The 21,282-nt window shown below is 47.1% G+C and overlaps 1 protein-coding gene across 2 annotated transcripts in view; it reads right to left on the bottom strand.

The window, feature by feature from the left end:
• The window catches only part of GMPPB (GDP-mannose pyrophosphorylase B), a 753,730-nt gene that overhangs the window by 476,842 nt on the left and 255,606 nt on the right, over positions 1 to 21,282 (bottom strand). The gene's annotated exons all lie outside the window — the stretch shown is intronic.

Here is a 21,282-nt window from a genome sequence, read left to right on the forward strand (position 1 = left end):
ATATGGAAAGAGACCCCTGCCCCAGAGTGCCTCTTAACTCCTCATATGATAGGAATTCCCCTTCTTTAAATGGTTGGCCCGCCCATTCCATTCCCAAGTCGGACCAGGTCTGAGCCTTTTGGAACCCCCCTGCTCCCCAGTTTGAGGGGGTGGCCCCAGAGTGAGGACATCGGGGATGGCCATGATGTCAAATGAGCAGTCTGGGGGCCCTCTTTCCAGATTGCCAAGAGGACCGCCAATGTAGGGTGGGATTTAAGTCTACTCGGGATCGACCTATTTGGGGCCCACAGGAGGTCTCGAACTTTCATGGGGTGAGCATCCATGTCTTCCAGGTAAAACCAGTAAGTTCCCATCCCCTCCAGTAGGACGCGCAATTGGGCTGCACGAAAGTACAAATGGAAGTCTGGAAACCCGATCCCTCCCTCCTCCTCTCGGTAAGGTCAGGACCGCCTTCGCGGTCCTCCGAGTCTTGCCCTGCCATACAAACTCTCTCACTGCATTCTGTAACGTCCTAAAGGTGTGGTCTGGGACGGTAGTAGGGAGAGCAGTAAAGAGATAAAGTAAGCGCGGTAGTAGGTTCATTTTTACCGCCGTCATGCGGCCGTACCAGGACAGGACCTTCGAGCCCCATCTCCTGAGGTCAGCGGAGATTCCTGCCAGAACAGGATCATAATTGGCGGGGGCGAGGTTGGATAGGTCCCTGGTAAGGACTCTCCCCAGGTATCAGAAAGAGGCCTTCCCCACTGTTATTCCATTGAGTCTGTCCAAGGGGTCCTGACCCGGGTCACGTACCCTCATGGGGAGTAGAACTGATTTGGAAGTGTTGATCTTCAATCCCGAGAAGCACCCAAAAGCGGACATCAGAGACAGGAGAGGGGGGGAGCGAGGAGCTCGGGTCCACCAGATAGGCCAGAATATCGTCCGCAAACAGGGACAGTTTGAATTCTACTTCTCCTCTCCTAATCCCCCAGATGTCCGGGTGTGCTCTTACTGCTATAGCCAGGGGCTCCATTGTTAGGACGTATATCAGGGGAGAAAGCGGGCATCCCTGTCTCGTTCCCCGGGAGAGGGAGAATGATTCCGACAGCCTGCCATTCACTTGGACTCTTGCCCGCGGGGCTCTGTACAGTACTGCCACCCATTCCCTGATGTGTACCCCAAAGCCCATTTTCTGGAGGAGGAGTTGCATGTATCTCCACTCGACCCTGTCGAATGCCTTTTCCGAGTCCAGAGAGAGGACACTCACGTCCAGATCCGATCCCTGGGCATAGTGGAATAGATCTATGGTTTTGCGGATATTATCCAAGCCCTGCCTGCCTCTTATGAATCCTACCTGGTCTCCATGGACCAGTTTTGGTAGTATCTCATCCATCCGCCTCCCAATTACCTTGGCTAGGATCTTGACATCGATGTTTAGTAGGGATATTGGGCGGTAGGGGGAGCACTCCGTGGGGTCCTTGCCTTCCTTGGGTAATACTATGATTATGGCTTCCATCATAGAGTCCGGAAGAGTTCCTCGCTCTAGGACTGCATTGAACACCTTTACTAAATGTGGGGCCAGGGTCGAGCAAAACCTTTTGTAAAAGTATACTGAGAAGCCGTCCTCACCCGGGGAAGTGCCCGCCCTCATCCCACTAATCACCTGTTCGACCTCGTCTTCCTGCACTGGACCCTCCAACCTGTCAGCCATTTCCCTAGTCAGGGCCGGGACTTGTACGGAATTCAAAAACCTTTCTATCTCGGTCTCGCCCCCAGTATATTCAGATGAGTATAATTGTTCATAGTATCGGCGGAAGGCCTCTCCTATATGGGACGCTTCATGTTCTATTGACCCCACATCATTCTTCACAGCTTTCACCATTCTACTTCTTTGCACCTCCCTCAGTTTCCAGGCTAGGATCCTATCTGCTCTGTCCCCTTTTTCATAGTATTTCTGCTTAACCAGCTGGAGACTCCTTTCTGTTTTGTGGAGGAGGAGGTCCTTCAACTGGAGCCTGTAGTCGTCCAGGGCGATTACCTGTTCGCTGTCTAAGGGCACCGTTGGGGAGCCCTCCGGCTGGAGATGGGCTATTTTTTCCCTCAGGGACCTTTCTTGGGCACCCCTCACTTTTTTATTCTGGGCTCCCTTCTTAATGAGAACCCCCCTTAGGGTTGCCTTGAAAGCATACCATAGGGTGCGCGGGCCGACCTCCCCATTGTCATTGATCTCGAAGAAGTCCGTTATGGCGTCTAGCACCTCCTGCGCGTGGACCTCGTCCTTCTGCAAGGAGTCGTTGCATTTCCATCTACCCCTGCGGTCGATGGACCATCCCCTTGCTATGGTGACTCGTACCAGATCGTGGTCCGACCAGGGGACAGGGTCCACCCTATGGCCAGTGACAAATGGACGTAGGGTCTCATCCACTAGGATGTAGTCTATTCTGGAAAAGGAAGTGTGGATGGCTGAGTAGTATGTGAAGAGGGGGGCACCCGACCCGGGGGGGCAGAGGGGGGGAGATCGTGTCCACCAGGCCTAGTTCTGAGTTGACTCTCTGGAAATTTCTTGCCATGGTCTCGTCTGCCACCCTGGAAATCTGGGGGCCCACCCGTTTCCTATCTCTGGACGGGTCTAGAACCATATTGAAATCCCTGCCTACCACCATCGGGCCCTGGACGAAGAGCTTAAGTTTATCCCTCACCTCTTCCCAGAATCGAGTTTGACCTTCATTCGGCCCGTATACTACCGCTAAGGTTAGTGGGGCACCCTGCAGGGACCACTAGACCAACAAGTAACGGCCTTCTGGATCTTTCAATATGGCCTCTTTCTCGAAACCCACATTCCTTGATAATAACATGGCCACTCCTCTTTTCTTGCCTTTATGGGATGCACAGAAGACCTCCCCAATTCCACCACCCTGCATTTTGGGCTCCTTCCCCCGGGCCCAGTGAGTCTCTTGCATGAAAAGAAGGTCAAGGTTAGCCCTTCTAAATTCCCTGCAAACCAGGGACCTCTTTGTAGGAGTGTTCAGACCCCGGACGTTTAGGGATCCCACTCCCAGGGGCGTAGACTGTCAGCCATTATCGAAGTATTCTTTTTTCGCTGACCACCTCGTCACCTCACCCCTCCTCGCGGCGTCCAGCCAGGTAGTTCTGCCATCGCTGGCTTTTGGCCGAACCACCAGCCTGCCCGCTTCGACCAGGCGCTCCATGTAATGTTCGTCCTTATGAGCCCCCCCTCCCTCCCTGCAGCATCATCCCCCACATGACTCCCCCATACTTGCTGTTCGTAGGGACGCTGATAACGGCAAATCCACTGATATTTTGCTTCACATTGCGAGATTCGGCGGGTTTCCCCAGTCCTCAGTCCTCAGAGTCGTTCCGCTCTCCCTCCTTAACTGGCAACGGAGTATTCATTTTCCTAGATTTCCTCGCGCCCGCTTTTCTTCTCCTGTCTTTCGATGGGCCTGGGCCCCCCGGAGTATCCCTCTCCGGCCCCGACATGCCCCTCCGAGGATTCGAGACCACTACGTAGTCCTGGATGGCTCCTCGTATGTCGTCTTCCGTGATCAGAGTTGACTGCTGGCCCATATACTCGAAAGTCAGGGAGAATGGATAGCCCCAACGGTAGCGGACCCCTTTTCCTTAAGCAGCAGTGTTAGGGGGCGACACATCCTGCGTTTGGCCAGAGTGTAGCCGGAGAGATCTTGGTAGATTGCGATCTGGGCATTGTTGTAAGTGATCTCCCGAGCCTTCCTGGCTTCCTCCAACACCTTTGTTTTTTCCGAATAGTAGTGAAACCGGACCAGAATAGATTGGGCGCCCCCCGCCCTACCCCCGGCCCTATGCACCCTATCAAATGTGAGCTCCGTAGTCATTTCTTCAGCGAATAGGAGGGTGATGATGTCTCTCACCGTTCGGATAATGTCTCTCTCCATTTCCCCTTCCACTTCGGGTACCCCAAATATTCTGAGGTTGTTCCTCCTTTCCCTGTTTTCAAAGTCGTTCATCTGCCTGGACCTCTCCTCATCCCTTTTCTCCAGGGCCGCTAGCCTCAGCCCTACATCCAACTCTAGGGACGCTGATGATGTTTGATTGGTCTCCACCTGCAAGAGTATATCCTCGACCTTGTCCACCCTTTGATCAATTTTCTCAAATTTCTGGGCAATGTCAGACCGCATGTCCCTGATTTCCTGTAATATTGAGGCAAAACCTCTTTCCATGGCCGTCGTGGAGGGTACCGGGGCCTCCGACTGGGCATTCCATTAGTGGGGCTTGGGTTTCTCTTGCCGCTCGCCATCTCCTGAAAGCGAAATTCCTGTAAGGTTTTCCGCCAGTTCATCTGGCCGCCCCCTTCTGGATCAGCCAGTGGTTTCCTTCCTGGGGCTCTCAGTGGGGGGCCGTGAAAAATTGGGCGGGGCACGGTACGGGGCACACCCCCACCTTGCTGTAATATGCCGTTGCAGGGGGGTCTTTATTGGGCGGGCACACGCCCCACAGTCTCCAAGTGGGGGCCTCTCACCAGGACCAGGGTCGCTGCGGCCTACTTAAGTTGTCGCTGGTCTGTCCAGTTGTATCTATGTGGGCAACTGGGTCTGTGGTCCCTGCCCCCCAATCCTCTGCTCTCTGATCTCCAGGGGGGGGGGAACCAAGGCCGTCCGCGGGCACACGCCTCACCAACGCCTGGCGGGGGCCTCGCACCCAGGGTTCGCACAGGACTGTTGATGCTTTCCTTGTGGGGGCGGGGGAGAGCGGCACGGGCCCGACTCGTTTTCGCCACCCGGAACCCTCCGCCTCCGTGATGGACAAAGTCTGGCTCCTTGCCTGGCCTGGGCCCCCCTTGCCGTGATGCGGGTCCTCCTGCCTGGCGATCCTCAAAGTGTCTCGGGGCTAGCTCCGAGGTGCGCTGGGTTTCCGCTCCTCCACGTATTTTCTCCGCCCGGCGGGCTAGGCCCGCTGCTCGCTGCTCCGCGGAGGCTGGGGGGAGGGGCGAGGATCCGTTCCACAACCCGGGGGGGCAGCCCCCTCGTCCCACCATGGCCCCGCTCTCGGGGCCGACCGTGCAGCAGGATCGGGGATCAATCGGGTGAGGCGGGGGGAGGGGGACTCCACACCGTGCTTGCGCGGCATCCGCGGGGCTCCTCTCCACTCTCCCGTGCCGCAGCTGCTGAGGCCCTGTGCGGGTTCGTCCCGGGCAGACGTCACAGGTCCCGTTCTCGTGCTTCCCGGGGACCTTGAGCATCGCTTTTTCGCTCACTAGGTGCCCGGGGGTGTCACCACACAGCGATGTCGTGCTGGGTCCGCCTGGGGCGGTTCAGGGGGGCTCAATCCCCTTGTTCTGCCCAGCTTTAGCGGGAGCAGTACGATCAGGCAGCCATTGCCTGCGCGCCCACTGGTGGCCTGTGTTCCCCTTTTATGTATGAAAACAAGCATGCCGAGAATGACAATGCGTCAAATTCTGTCATTTCTCATCTTGCTTTGCTTGTGCTACAAAGCGCAGAGGTCAATCACCATGAGCGGCCAACCGTACATCTTGTGTCACGTAAAGCGCCCAAAAGTATTGGCCTGAAGTGGTGACATCTCACCTGCGGTAACACATGCTGTGCACCACTGATCTGCACTATCTTGCAAAACTAGTTTCTAAGCCAAAATGCTCTACTTGAATATACATTCATTCACTACAATTTTATGTTACACGATAAAACTCAAAGTTGTCACAAAGGAAGAAAACTCACATTGAATAGAAACATCACAGAATTAACACACTTGAGAGGCAATAACATTGCTAGGCAGGCCCTACTACTCCAGATGGTGCCAATTAAAATACTGCTTGAGGTAAAATGGAGGGTTCAAAATTGCTGGGAGCTATACAGCTCCTGCTTCGAGCCTAGCAGAGTCTGGGTAGCATGAAACCAGGAGCCAACAGGAGCTACTTTGGCTCCCAAAGCCAACTGATATCTTACAACATTTAAACATAAAGCATCATACATAATGGGCATAAAGTTAGCCTCTCCTGTGGAAGTTAGATTTGCGGTATGTTGTGTAGTCGCTCCTACCAGCTGAGTGATGTCTGACACCAAGGAGCTGGTTTTAGCTTATGCTGATCGAATCTTATTTCGCACTCTGAAAATCCACTGTTCCAATGAAATACACACAGAGCTATTGATTATTATAGGGCGGGAAAATAGTTTTAACTACTGTGAAAAATTCCTGGATGTCGTCACTTCTCCCATTTGGGGAGCCCCTTCCCATGAGGCGAGGCCCCTACCATGTAGTCCCCTGGGGGTGGTACTCAGCAGGTGGATCTCTAGGGGAGGGATCCACCCTATGGGACTAGGGACAACTATCTAGGGAGAACACGGTATGTTCACACTGCACCACAAACTCCATCATCCTCCTACCCTATACAGAGCACACTAGTTCCCCACACTTCCATATATAAGTTTTTGGAAGGTAGAAGGTAAGCCGAATGTCATCACCAAATATTAAAAAAGATTGTATCTGGTTTTGAAAGCTGTCTTCCATTCGTCACCCCGCCTGATCCTCACAAGGTTATATGCTCCCCTTAGATCTAGCTTGGTGAAAATCACTGAAGAGCCCAGTTGGTCAAACAGGACAGATATCAAAAGGAATGGGATATTGATTCCGTATCGTCACTTCATTAAGCTCCAAGTAATCGATACAGGGTCTTAGATCCCCCTCCTTCTTGGACAAGAAAAAGAGTGGGAAGGCCGCGGGTGACCGGGATGGACGTATGAAACTTGCCTCTAAGGCTGTGTCCAGGTACTGTAATGCTCACCTGGTATCCACAGGGATGCCTTCCGATCTGGTTGGACTGCCTTCGGCCAGGATCCTCCTCCCCGGATTCTCACTCTGCCAAGGATCTGATCTTGGATTTGTATATGGTGTGCTCTCCGTCCTGAAGTTCTGTGCAGGGGTGAGTTGTGGTATGGCGCTTTGCCGCCGTGTTGCTGGACTGGTGTGGGCCCGTGAGTCCAGACCTGCTGCGACTCAGTTCTTCAGGTAAGTCTTTGTTTTGCTTGTTTGTCCTTATTTGTTATTGCCCCTGTTAATGCCTTTTACCTCCCTCAGGTGCGGGAGGAATGGCGAATTCGCCGAGTCGGCTGGAGCTGTGCCTGAGATGTTAGGTGACTGCGCTGAGCGCGGCGCTATGTGCGCTTTTATGATGTGCTAACCTGTGTTATTCTTCTTTTCAGGTCGTCTTGATTTTCCGGATGGTTGCTGCCGAAAGGATGCAGAGCGGTGAGAGGAAGATGTCCGAAATCACCGCCGAGTAGTCTGCGGCAGATTGATGGAAGGCCGGCATGAGAATAAGCCAACTGGGACTTCCCCTCAGGTAAGCGTGCTTCTGAATTACTGTTTAAATGCGAAATGTGAATGCTTACTAATGCCGTCTTTCGTTTCTTTCCTTCCTTCCTTCCAGGTTGATTTCCAGAGGGTGCGTCCGCCTTGATTCCAGAGATTCAGGACACTGACGTGAACAACGGACGATGGAGTACTCGCAGGTAAGGATGAATAATGATGTTCTCCTTCTTTCCACAGGTGCAGGCCCGGAATGCAGAGAACAGACCTCGGTGAACGTCACACTGCGAGTGCAGAGCAACACGAAGCAGCGTGTTCTGCAGCTCAGGCGTGGCTTTTATAGTCTGTAGGTATCCCAGGTGTCTTCAGGCCTGACCACACCCAAAGAGCTAGACCGCATGGTTCAGTTCTGGAACTGAACCATGCGGGGGCATCCATGTTGTGCTATTCCCATTGAAGGTTACAGCCCCTCTTTCTGCAACATGAGCCTGGCGCCAAAGGTGCCAGGCCTGACTCCAAGAGAGTCTTTGGGAGCATGATTGGGCCCTTGGGGCCACGCAGGAATACTGTGATGTGGTCCAGAGGCCCCAAATGCCGGGGCCAGGGGCTATGGTCATGACAGGTACTCCTTTAGGACCGCCTCCTCCTTTTGTGTTAATACACCCTGGAATATGATACTTGTGCTCCCTTCACCAGGTCTACTGGCCAATCGCGAGGAGGAAGGGCTGCAGCCCCACCCTTGTCAATGATGTCCTTATATTCCATATACTTCGAGGGGAGAGGAGTTGTGGAAAGACCACCAACCCCTGGAGCAGAGTCTATTAAAGCCTGACAGGTTTGTATGTTTATTACTCCCATGAAAGTATTCAGTCAGGCAATAACGTGAGTCAAAAAGCACCGGACTGCCCATCCAGTCAATGGTTGGGTTGTGCAGTCTGAGCCAAGGTAACCCCAAAAAGAGTTTAAACTGAGGTGCAGATATGACATCAAACAAGATGGTCTCAAAGTGACCGGGTTGTATGTACATGGTCGATTAAATAGTGCGCTCGGTCACCATGCCTGACAAGTGTGGTACCGGCCACCGCATTGACCAGTTCTGCATGTTTTTGGGAATTAGTGATATCCCCCAATTCTGGACATACTGTGCATCAATGTAATTACCAGTCGTACCAGACTCAAGAACAGCTTCAGATAACGAAGGCATCGCCCTCTGGATACGCAAGCGTGGCAGAGACAGTGAACGGAACAGAAAGATCAGAGCCCTGAGTTGGTCTGCTCAGCATAGGGGGCCCCCTATATTGCCGGGCTCTGGCGTTTCAATGTTATGCAGTTTTCTTTGGACAGGATCGCTGGTAATGACCAGAAGAACCACAATAAAGCACAGATAGTTCTTTTTTTGGCTCTCTCTTTCTCCTGCAGACAAGGGACCACGAATTGCGCCTATTTGCATAGGCTCACCATTGCTCGTGGCCGGGATGGTAAAACCATCCGGGACAGGCGGAGTAGCCCTTTTCAACCTCTTTCGTTCAGCCTTCCTGCCATCGATCTGGAGGACTAGATCCAGTAATTCAGAAAAGACAGTAGGAACAATAGGTACCGTGGAAAGAACGTCTTTGGGGGTATCTGATAGAGCTTTATAGAACAAAGCCACCTCCTTCTCCGGCAAACTGGTCTCTGCGACTAGCTGATTGAATTTGGCTAAATAAGTCAAAAGAGGAGAGGTCCCCTGCTGCAAGTTGAGTAATTCCAAAAGCTGTGGCCTGTGACTTGTACCGCGTGTCAAAGACCCTGCTCATGGCATGGATCAGTGCATCAAAGTCATACAAAATATGGCTCCCCAGTTCCAATAGCCCACAGAGCAGCCGTACCTCCAAGGTTGGATAACACAAAAGCCGCCTTGATGGTGGAATCTGAGAAAGACACTGGACGACAAAGAAAATGCAGTCTGCACTGGTTTATACATTTCCTAAACGTCCTAGGGTCTCACGTAAACCGTTCTGGTGGAACCAAGGGGAATTACGCAGCCATATACACAGGCACCGTCTCAGGTCTGCTGGTGGCACCAGAAGTACCCGAAAGTCGAAGGCAGGGCTGACTCAAGAGCATCAGCCCTTCCGGCTTGCAAACCTGCCTGCAAATCATCAATGCGGCGATGTGTGGTGTTATGTGCTGCTTGCATATCAGCAGGCAAATCGTGGCCAGCAGGTCAGCAGCAGCGTCCATTTTAGGCTTCTGAATCTGACAGAACTGCCTATGAACCAGTACTGGCGGAATCTTGAACTTGTGTAGTGTACGAGTTCTTCCGACCAACATACCTCTTAAGAGTACCAAAGGACAGACTAAGAGGTCTATTGAATGAAAGATGGTTGGACACTCTGGAACCCGCTGGCTGCAATAGGAGTAACACGATACCCGAGTAGGTGGTAACTTCTACCCAAAATAGTGGAGATGGAGAAAGCACCAAACCCCTCCCCAGGGGAGCTCAGACAAAGAATCCTGCAGGTAAAGAGGGATGTCAATGGTCAGTCAAAAGAAACAGAAAACAAGAGACAATGGGGTTCAGGGAAGTCCGGTTTACATGATCTTACCAGAGCGTCCAGAAACCAGGTTCTCAATAGGGATGTAGCTTGTTGTAGCGATGAATCAGATGCGATGTGAGAGTTCACCAAAACCAGGTTGCAGAAGTCTGTCCCGACGGCACGCGGACGGATAAAGTCAAAGAGTGCTTACAGGAAGTCTCTAGTCCAGCACTTATGTCCCCCTGTTCCCATCAGCGCGAGGACGCCTACAACAAAACTTGGCTGCAGTACATAAAGAAGTAATGCATAAACAAGGTCTCCAAACACGTTACGTTACGTTGAGCCGTAGAAATCACTCCTTGTCCAGCAACATGGCACGCAACTTGGAAAAATCGTGAAACAGAAGAATCGTGATGAGTAAGCTGGGTCAGATACCAAAAGTGACTATAACAAGGACCAAAGGGCAAGACAGAGGCGAAATCCAGAAAACAGGCCGTAGATCTCGATAACCAGAATATCCAGGAATACATAATGCAAAGCGCTACTGTAGAAAAGACTTTCATTCAGAAGCGCTGAGGCTGTGTTGCATGTGTATCTTTATGGGAACAGCTGTTCTGTGTAGGGCGCCGTAAGCACAAGCAGTGATGCGTGCCAGCGGACTGGTGTGTCATGTGTCACCGCCGCCAGGGTAACCCCCAATGCACACGAAAGGACGTGTAGCGTCGGGGAAAACCACGCCCAACGGAAACACTGCATGCGTTCATTGTTGTTACTTTGCGGGCGCCTGCCCTTCTCTGACATAGCCATTGGATTTCGTCTTCCTGACTGAGCAGTACTGCCTGTACCCCTGGGAGCAGGTTTAGGAGAGGTTCTTCAGTGCTGTTTCCTGACAATGCCCACCTGTTACTAGAAGGAGAGAATTCAACTAGTCCTTGAGAGGGTACCCACCTATCTGGGAGACAGCCAAAAGAAATTCCTTTGCAAGTATAATGGCAAGGTGAAATATAACTCTATGGGAAGGTATACTCTGAATGGGAATAGATTAAATTATAGCCCTTCTTATTTGTGAAAGTACTGAGGGAGAGAGAGAGCATATCAATTGACTATACATCCTGGGAAATTAGTAAATATTAATTTCAGAAGTCTAAGTGCTTCTAGAAACTTTGTATTTGACTAAATAGACCCAAATGGTGTATACGGTGTTGAGGTTTGGATTAGCAAGGAATTGAGCTCCAATAACTATTCTCCTGTGTGTGAAGTGTCTGGCCCTTTAACACCAAAGGAGGTGGTGTCATGCTGTATATTCTCTCGAATTGCGGAAGCCAAGTGTTCGGTGGATGGCTGCAGGCTGGGCTCCAAAATTTCAAATGTATACTCTGGTCATCGAACGTTCAGGTATTGATTAGTTGCCAATTGGTGTTAGCGAAGGAGTTACTGTGGGCTTTTGCCTTTCAGCACCCTCTGTCTTGGCTGTGTTCATTTGTAGCCGCAATTTTGGCAGGCTCTCGGTCTCATGGTGGTTTAGAGCTGCAATGGTTTAACTAGTCTATACTACCCATACACCCCTTGGAAATTCTATATCGATGTTTAAAGAGGAGAATGGCTACGGGCAATTTTGCGTTGGAAGTCTTTGTTAAATGTTAAAAGGTATTTGTACCGCGCACCGTCACCAACGAAATTGGTCCCCAGGTGCTCTGGCGGATCTGTAAACGATAAGGTGGGATGGGTTAGTAAGGTGAAGAGGCAGTAGGATAGTAAGAGGAGTGATGTTCTGTTGGCAGCTTCAACTCGGTATACACCGGGTGCTGAGCTTTGGTGCGGGTATTGGATCGGGGTCAGTCCGCGTGTGCTGTTGGTGCGGCTTATGTGTTGTTGCAGTGTTGCGAAGTGTGTGAGGCTTGTTGTGCGAAAGATGGTTGTGTACGTTTTTGAGTGAGATAAGTATGCAGAGAGTTTGATCTTATATTGGTTAGCGGGTTACCTGGCATTTAGCATGCTAATATTCACAGTTTTGTCTAAGAGTAGCACTTGCTGACCTTCACAATCCCATCCATATGCGACGCAGGCCAATTTTCACAATTCTATCTGAGTGTGGGCATGCTAACATTCAAGTTTCACCTAGGTGCGAGCATGCTAACATTCAAAGTCCTATCTAGATGCTACGCAGGCTAATTTTCACAATTCTATCTAAGTGTAGGCATGCTAACATTCAAGTTTCACCTAAGTGCGGGCATGCTAACATTCAAGTTTCACCTAAGTGCGGGCATGCTAACATTCAAATCCTATCTAGAAGCGACGCAGGCTAATGTTCACAATTCTATCTAGGTGCGGGCATGCTAACATTCAAGTTTCACCTAAGTGCGGGCATGCTAACATTCACAATCCTATCTAGAAGCGACGCAGGCTAATGTTCACAATTCTATCTGAGAGTGGGCATGCTGACATTCAAGTTTCACCTAGGTGCGGGCATGCTAACATTCAAAGTCCTATCCAGATGCTACGCAGGCTAATGTTAACAATTCTATCTAGGAGCGGGCATGCTAACATTCACAATCCTATCTAGAAGCGACGCAGGCTAATGTTCACAATTCTATCTGAGTGTGGGCATGCTAACAATCAAGTTTCACCTAAATGCGGGCATGCTAACATTCAAGTTTCACCTAAGTGCGGGCATGCTAACATTCAAAATCCTATCTAGATGCTACGCAGGCTAATGTTCGCAATTCTATCTAGGTGCGGGCATGCTACCATTCATTCAAAATCCTATCTAGAGTAGTACTTGCTGACCTTCACAATCCTATCCAGATGCGACGCAGGCCAGTGTTCACAATTCTATCTGAGTGTGGGCATGCTAACATTAAAGTTTCACCTAAGTGCGGCCATGCTAACATTCAAATTCTATCTAGAAGCGACACAGGCTAATGTTAAAAATTCTATCTAGGTGTGGGCATGCTAACATTCACAATCCTATCTAGAAGCGACGCAGGCTAATGTTCCCAATTCAATCTGAGTGTGGGCATGCTAACATTCAAGCTCCACCTAAGTGCGGCGCTTGTAGACCTTGACAAGTAAGTTAGTGTGTAATGCAAGGCAACTTCTACAATCCTGTCATGAATAGGTTCAGTGTGGTGGTCACAAATCTTTCTAAGTTTGCCTGGTGTGTGTCTATGGCAATCTATGTTATTGGAAGGTAAGATAGAGTGGCAGGTGTTTTCTGGAGTAGAGTAATTGCTCTACACCCCGCCCATGCCACACTCACAGTTTTTGTTGGTGTCTGTTGACTGCTAGCTTCACTGGCTTCCCCTGAGGACACCTGCAGACAGATCTTGGAGCCGCCAATGTAGGAGCCGCCCTTGGCTTTGGGGCCCTTAGCTGCAGGGGCTGCCAGGCAGAGGCTGCCCAGGTGTGTCCTTAATGAGGGAGCAGAGTACCAATCAGGGCCGGTGGGAGGGCTCTAAGGTGGGGATTGAAGCTCCAGGAAGCGGTACGGCTGTGGGGGAGAGCCCGCTACGGCCTCACACCACCTGCTTTTTAAAGCACCAACTTCGTTTCTTTTGACCTGAAGGGGGTTGGGGGACAGCACAGCACTCACCTGGCATGGGGAATTTGCAGAAATGGCGCTGGTGAGGTGTGCACACTGGTCAGTAGACCAGTGTTTTGTTTTTTTGTGCAGAGCACCAATCAGGGCCGGTGGGAGGGCTCTGAGGCGGGGATTGAAGCCCCAAGAAGCAGTACGGCTGCTACGCTACAGCCTCCCGCCACATGCTTTTTAAAGCACCAATTTCATTTCTTTTGGCCTGAAGGGAGGGAGGGGGGGCAGCACAGCACTCACCTGGCATGGGGAATTTGCAGAAAATAATTTTATAAACTGACTTTGGAAGACATTACATTGACCCTAAAATACAAACGTGACGGTGGGTCTTTGGGTCATTGTGCCATTTAAAAGGATTAGCGTGTATACATTGCTTGTCTCGTAGCTTTGTGGCCTGCAATTGTTTTACTGAGCTATTAGAAGAGATTGACTGCGGGTCTTGGACCTTTGGGCTCTCGTAAGTAACAACTATAAGCACAACTATAAGCACAAGAAACCGGGACTATTTTTGATTTAAGAAAAGTGTAGTATTTAAACAAACACAGTTTATGTGCTTTACAAATATATGGTCTCATTAAAGTGGGGGCGGCTATGGGGTATTAGCTTTTGTGCTCCCCTAGAGTTGGATAATTGGAGCTTATAAAACAGAGGTATTAATTGTACAGACAATAAATCATTTCACATAGCCATACTGTATACACAATACATTATAATAGGTATCCAAATATAGAAGCTACTTAGGAAACCTAAGCATGCCACCTGCAGTGACTAGAAATAGGCAGCAAACAATTGCCAATAAATTACTGGTCTCGGATCCACTTGTTACACAACATCCACAGAGGATGTCACAGATGAGTAATTTAACTGGAATAACAATGTAAACTCAAAGAAACATAATCCACAACTCGTCTCTAATGCAAATCCACGCAAAGGATGAGTTAGTACAAACCATCCATACTGATCTGGGAATTCAGAAGGAGCAGACACAACAGTAGATGGTTCCAGCAGCATGCTCAAGCTTAATGGGTATATTATCCAAAGTCTCTGGGGTTGTAGTTAAATCAAAACCCATGTTAAGGCAATCTTTGCAGCAGAGTACAATACCTGTTGCTGGTCAGAAGATTACAGACTTTTTTACGCAGGCAGGATCCAGTACTGAAATTAGACGCCTGTAATCACTCACAGCATGCTTAAAGGAAGGCTTGGGGAATGGGTCTGATATTGGTATACTGGACGGTGTGGGAAACACTGGATGTCTAGCATTTGATATTGACCAGACTAGTTCTAAAGAAAAGGAGGGTGCAGTGGAAACAAGTTTTCCAGGTAACAATATACAGATTGTGGAGTGAGATATATCATCAATCAATTATGAGGTAACTCCTGGATCTCCCTCGCAATTATTGGAACTCCTCACCACTAGTAATTTAGCACAGGCACCCGATATTAGTGGCCCAAGAATGATGCATCACACACTAAGGGAAATAGATGTACAAATCAAGCTTTCATCGGCATCGATTTCGGCACTAAACTGTACACTTAGTGCATCTGTAGAGCTCTATGATAACATTAGAGATGAGGTAAAAGCTCACACCTTAATTTTGACTTAACTGAACATAAAGATTGACATTTTAAGTAATTGGGCCTTCCTTCAGAAACAGACTATTCCAGTCAGATGTGATAAACAAGAAGAAACAATGGATAATGCTCATAGCACTAGGAAATGCACAAATAATGATAGAGAGCAGACAATAATAAAAGGGCGAAGAGAAGACCCTCACGTTAGATGTGATAAACAAACAGAAACAATGTATAGTGCTCATAGTACCAAGAAATTCGTAAATAATGGAAGAGAGCAGACAATAACAGAAGGGCAAAGTGAAGACCCTGTCGGAAAAGGAAAGCAATCAAATAAAGCATTGAAAACATCCAAAATGGGAGAGACACCAGCTCAGGTAAAAATCTAGAACATTTCTCAGAAACCTCCTGCGTGAGGAAGACAAAGAGGATTCTGCAAATACTAGCAATGCTATCCGGGAAAAGGCAAAGGAGTCTCATTGGAACACATCTCATCCCAACACTCAGATATGGCAAGCCAAACAGAAAGGGGGTGCCTTGAATGTACTGATCCAACTAATAACCCCGTTTCCCTTGCACTTCTCGTTCTCGGACTTGGACGATCTAAATGACAAAGCCTAGTAAGATCGTTTCTCTTGTCCTCCCTCTATCTTCCCTCCATTATCTTATTGCGCCTAGAAACGCATTACAAATGACTTATGAATCCCAATAGATCAACAAGTCAAAAAAATATCATCTTGTGATGGAGCAAAGGATAATATAACTCCCACGTGGTTTGGGATTAATAATAAGGCCATTCAGACCATGCAAGATAGATAGTGGAGAGAAAATTGCACATGAAAATTGCGCTATTTTTAAAATGCCTAACCAACCAGAGCAGATATCTATTGCAGTGGAGAATCATTCACAAGCAAATAAGAGTTTAGCAAGCCCGACTTTAAGTATGCGTGTGAACCAAAGACAAACCGATGACTAAGGGCACCCTAGTACATTTCCCGAGTGATTCAACACTTCGGAGTGGGAAGCAGGGGATAGAGAGGGCTTTATTACATTATTTAAACTGTGAGGGCACCTTGAAGTAAGAGACAGACAACATATACAAAGTTCAAAGTAAACACTTTTATTAACTTAAATATCAGGATGAAAAAACACCTATCTTGCCCTGTTGCATGGTGGGGTTTCCCTGCCAAACCAAAACTAAGGAAAGTCAAAGTCCACCAGTTCAATTTAGGAATCTGCCTATGTCCAAAACCTATACTTGCCCTCACAACTAATCTTATACAATGTGTAGTGATGTCAGCAAGCAACAAAATAGTGTTCAGCATAACGTTCAGAGCTTGGTTCAGATCACAGCTTTCATTCAGCACCATTCTCCAAGTATAAAGCAGTTCTTACAAACGTTTTAGGATTGCATTGAATTCCAAAATTATATTGGTTAGGTCAATACTCTGGGTTCCCTTCCCCAAGTTCCAAAACACCGTTCAAAACACAAAATATCTTGAGGCTCTGTCCTCAAGACAATAAGCAGTTCTAACCTCAGGGATCCTTTCCCCAAGACATCATTTCAGTGCAATATTATTGTTCCCAATTTTCTGTGCCACACTTTCAATGCTCTGAATATAGCTGTTCTTTGCACTACAAAACGTGTTGGTTGAAAATACCGGTTCAGTTAAATTCACCTTTTAAAGTACACTTCCTAAAGTTCCATTCACTTTGGGAAATAATGCACATTGGGTTCGCTGGCCTTGTTGCACTCATTTTATAGTTCATTAGATTCCTCGTAGTAACATTTGGTTCTGTAAAAAAAACATGAAAGTTGCTTGCAATGTAGGTTTCATTCGATTAAGGAATTGGCACAAAATGTATTTAGTTACATGGAGAATGCTTCCTTTCTCTAACTTTCATCATAAGAAATGGTTTTCTTTCAATGCAGTATTTCTTTCAGCAGTGTGGTCTTCAAAATTTTACAGATTTGTTGAAATATACTTTTCCGTTTAGTATTCAATATTGTTTAAAGGCTTTACGGTAAGTAACTGTTGTCATGTTTAATTCGTTTTTTGCGTTGTAATTGATCCTTATAATTTGCCTTGAAATGCACCCAGCATTCAGAGACATCCGAAAACGTGCTTTAATCTGCATGCGAGCACCCCGTAACAAAGTATTCATTTTGATTTGTTAGTTAACAAGTCTTATTATTTGCTGGTTTATAAGGATTCCCATTGGAGACCTTCAATAACGTGCTCCACCATTCATGCGACCACTTAGATACAAAATATCCTTATGTGTAGCATCAAACACTTGCATACCAGGTTTCTGTTCACATAGAAACTCATTGGTTGCTTTGATGTGAGTTCCGACAGTGCTGATCTCCCGGCCCTGTGTTCTTGCCTCAGTGCTCCACATCCTCTCCCTCAGGAACTCCTGGGTCGGCTTCTGGCCCCAGGAGAACAAGCACCTTCAGAAATATGGTCCGCTTATCCCAAAACATTTCCAGTATATAGTATGCAGACTCAAAAGCCAAATTTTTCAAAGAAAAGGGATCTTGCTTGCCACTTGTCTTCACAGTCCATTAATAGATTCCAGATGGATTGATTTTCGGGAATTTTAAAGATCTTACATAATTGGATGGCTGAGTGTCCCAGTCCTCTCTTTGCTAGTACCTCCCCTGTGCGTACGACATTGAAACGCAATCTCATCAATTTTTTTCTGATCCTCCAGTCAGGAAATTTCACCAGATATTTAAGAACCCCAGTTTTTTGTCGGCTTTCAGCAATGGATTGGGATTGCTTGCAGAACGTACTTCCTCAATGGTATTAATCCAATTCATTTCATCCCATCGTTTTTTCACTTTCATCGGGTTCTCAATTAAGGACTGGATTTCTATGTCGCTCTTCTCTAGCCAGACTATTACCTGGGAACATAGATGAATTAGCATCTTTGATCTCTTATTTTCCATATGCGCCTTTATGTCTAAATATAATGTATCTTCTTTGGCTAGATGGATGAGTCGGAAGAGGGAAATTAGTTTCTAAGGATACTATCTCTAAGCAAGAGTTTACCCACCAACTAAACTTTAGTTTACCTCACTTGGTGTGGTATATCATAAGAATTTGACATGTCGAAATATTTAACTTCAAATCCAACTTTGCAAAGTACAGGTTTATTGCTGTCAAAGAACATTGGAGGCCTGTCGCAGTCAGATCAAAAAGCACAATCATCTGCATAAGCCAAATAATGTAATCTAATACTGCTGAGCCTCGAAGGATAATTTAAAACATTTTTACAAGTATTGCCAAAGTCGCGAATATAAAGATTAAAAAGAAAAGGTGCAAGTATGCAGCTTTGGCAATGGCCGTGATTGGTAGGTAGGTATTGACTGTTGTATGCCCCACTTGATCCAAATGGATCTTTATTTTTGCCTCTGAGTGCAGGGCTATTAAAATACTAAGAATGCCCTTGCGACACCCCAAATTGTCAAATTTTGCCCATGAAATCGCCCTATTCACGCAGTCAAAGGCCTGTGTTACATCTAAAAAGGCACTACAACAAGATTGTTTTTCCAACTTTGACTGCAATTGAATTGTAGGAGATTAATTCAAATCCAATGTAATGAGGTATCCATACCCGTCTTGAAACCAGATTGATTAACATCAATACCCCCTGTTGAGGTGGCCTAAATCCGTAGTTCTTGGAGAATATAGATGTCAAATATCTTGCTTGAGGAGTCGAGAAGAGCTATTGCACAATAGTTTTTGGGAGACATCCTGTCCCCACTCTTGTATATCAAAACTATTAACGCTTCCATCCAAGAACAGGGAATCACATGAGGCAACAAAATATTTTTAAAAAGGCCCCATAGAATTGCTGTCCACAGGAGGATGTTTGATTTTAGAGTAGCATTGGCAAGACCATCCGAGTCAGGTAAATTTGTTTTTATTATACTGACAATTAGTGATTTAACCACTTCAAGATCCATTAATGCAAGATCTGAACACTTTTCTTTAAAAACACACAGAGGGGACTCCTTCCCCACCAATGCATATACATTAGAGAAATGGTCTTCACACACCTCTGCTGCATTTGGTTGTGGCTGAAGGGTCCTTTGGATTTCTGGAGCCTTTAAAAGACACCAGAAGGTTTACGGCATTCTTCTTGAGTACAGCTGCTTGCTAAAAAAAGGAAGACCCTCTGCAGTTCCAGGACGCTATTAGCAGAGAATGACCTCATAAAGACACATCACTCTTGGTTTGATTCCCATGAAGGGTGCCCACGATTGAGCTCTAATCATAGGTAGAATGTGCAAATTGGCTATCTTGATCTACAAACCGCCTAAAAAAGGGCGCTGCAGAGTTTATATTGATTATCATATTTGACCGGTTATCCAGCTCTACTTTAGACATTACCCGAGATGTGTCTTTCAGAGACATCTGACTTGACCTCTAATTTAAATCCACATATTGCATTATATCATAACCCAAAGATAGAAATGTCTCCGATTCCAGCAACACCAAATTTCTAATCAAATGGGAAAGAAAAGAGTTTTACTAAATCAAACCTCTTATGGAGAAATTTCACCTGGGCTACATCGTTAGAGCTTAACAAATAGAGAGTTGGAATCTCTGCAAAGAGCTCTAGTATATGAGAGCGATTTAATGGTGCACTTTCGGACCCCACAAATATCTGTTCAATGCATAAAATGTGATCTTCTGAAAAGAGATTTTGATTTTTTTGTACGGACCTATTTGAAATCGCCTCATTTCGATTTCCACATTTCTGGGTCAGGGGTTTTTCAAACATTTTCTTCCCCATGGAGCCATTTTGAATTTTAAATTCTTTTTGGGGCTTTGTACAAGTAGGAGACAGTCTTTCCTTTAATACTCCAAGTCGCCTCCTTTTTCCTCAAGGGTAACAAAAGGGGACACCATATTTTCCTGAGGGGCCAACACACTCTTGTGGTCAGTAACCATGCATGGCACCGAGTTAGTCGGACCATTCTTCATCACATGTGACGGAAACGAGGTCACCCTTACACCCTCCCCTACAACCTCGAATATAGAGATCCCCACAACCTCCCCAGCTAATGGTGCAGTTTTGTCTGGTAGTGAATCCTAGACCTAGGAAGGAACATAAGGGCCAAAGGCTTCAGAGCCAAGTTCTTTTGTGGAGGCCCCACATTTTGATCTTGCCTAGCACACCCAGAAAGGAATTGAAGGCAGGGCAGCGGGCAGAAATACACTGTTCGCCAAAGAATCCAAGACCTGTACAGACGAGCCCCCTGGAGCGGCTTTTGTTTGATTTATTTTTATCAAATTCCACTACCTGTTGTTCTATATGTGTGTCTGAGTAGACAGATAAATTACTTAAGACAGAGGTCTTTCTCCGGTTCACAGATTGGTCTAAAAAAAGTTATTATGGATCCCTTTTCTGCATAATCAGGTTCTTTATTTATGCATTTTCTTTGCATCTTGCTTTTTTTTGGGAAGGTGAAACAGAACAAACGAATTCCACATCTTCCAACGTGGGAAGAGTATGGGAGACCACGCCTGATTCTACTAATGTAGAAGAGGCTTACCTATAACAAGTTGATAAGTTCCTTAGGAACTTTTGTGACCTTCTTCTATTTTGTTTGGGTGGGATTTTGCTATGTTTTGATTTCTTTGTGGTAAATTAAAATACAGCAGTCCTATTTATACCTTTTATCACAACCTTGAGAACCATTCATACCAACATCATTTGTATGAGCCCCATCTACAACTTGTATTTCATTTTGAGGAGCCAATATTGAGGGGTTTGAAACAGAGTCCATCATGGTTAACATAGATTGTCCTTTCCTTTCTTGAGTATCCAGCGCCTTCATAGGTGAACAAACTTGAGAAACAATATACAACATAAAATGATGTGCCTTTGGAGTTGTAGGCTTTACCTCTTTTACTTTAAAACTACCATAAATAAAAAATACAACAAGGCTAATCTCGAGGCCATGGCAGACCGAGTCACTCGTTGCTAATGAAATGCCTGTGAAAAAGCCAGTTGGGACAGTGTAAGGTTTAAAGCATGTAAAGCTGATCCCGGCGTAGTAGGAAGATCATGCAAGGATGCACCTAGAGCCACACCCTGGAAAGACTTATATGGCGAATCTGGGGGGAGGGCCCACCCGACTGATCCATTTTCGGCAAGTCATCATGAAAAGAGAGGGTGATCGAGAAAGGGTAGGTGTCTGGAATGATGCATGCTTCAGATGAAAAAGAAATCCTTCACTCCCGGAGAGCAACAACTTCATCCCCATTCCTGAGACCC

The sequence above is a fragment of the Ambystoma mexicanum genome, chromosome 2p (genome assembly GCF_040938575.1).
Source record: "Ambystoma mexicanum isolate Mex_15411 chromosome 2p, UKY_AmexF1_1, whole genome shotgun sequence".
Taxonomy (NCBI): Eukaryota; Metazoa; Chordata; class Amphibia; order Caudata; family Ambystomatidae; genus Ambystoma; species Ambystoma mexicanum.